The sequence below is a fragment of the Triticum aestivum genome, chromosome 7B, assembly GCF_018294505.1.
Source record: "Triticum aestivum cultivar Chinese Spring chromosome 7B, IWGSC CS RefSeq v2.1, whole genome shotgun sequence".
Taxonomy (NCBI): domain Eukaryota; kingdom Viridiplantae; phylum Streptophyta; class Magnoliopsida; order Poales; family Poaceae; genus Triticum; species Triticum aestivum.
In genome coordinates, this window is record NC_057813.1 from 104,322,750 (window position 1) to 104,323,257 (window position 508).

Below are 508 nucleotides of genomic sequence, written 5' to 3' on the forward strand. Positions count from 1 at the left end.
AGCTACACCTTCGCACGCAAGGAAGTGCGTCCGGGCAAAAAAAAATGATTCGCCCCCCAGACTGCTAGGACCCACCAGCTACATCTTCGCTGGCAAGGAAGTGCCTGACAGTGAGGACCCACCTGGTCAAAGCGTACATAGAGTTGTCATCCTGGTCGCGAACGTGTACATACATACTAGTTGATGTAGAGGCGCGCACGTGTCGTAGTAGAGGCGCGCACGTAGCATGTACACGTACGTACAACGGCCAGGGTGCAAGAAAGAAAATATGGTCACGTATGTGTACATACGGGGCAGGGTCTCGAAGGCCTAGTCGCGCATACTGCAAAACGGAGGAAACAGACATCCTACGGTCGAAACGGGAGTCCTGTTGATCGTGAGGGGTGTGGAGTACCGCGAAACGGAGGAAACGGACCTCCTACGGTCGAAACGGGGGTCCTGTTGATCGGGAGGGGTGTGGCGTACCGCAAAACGGACGAAATGGACTTCCTACGGTCGAAACGGGGGT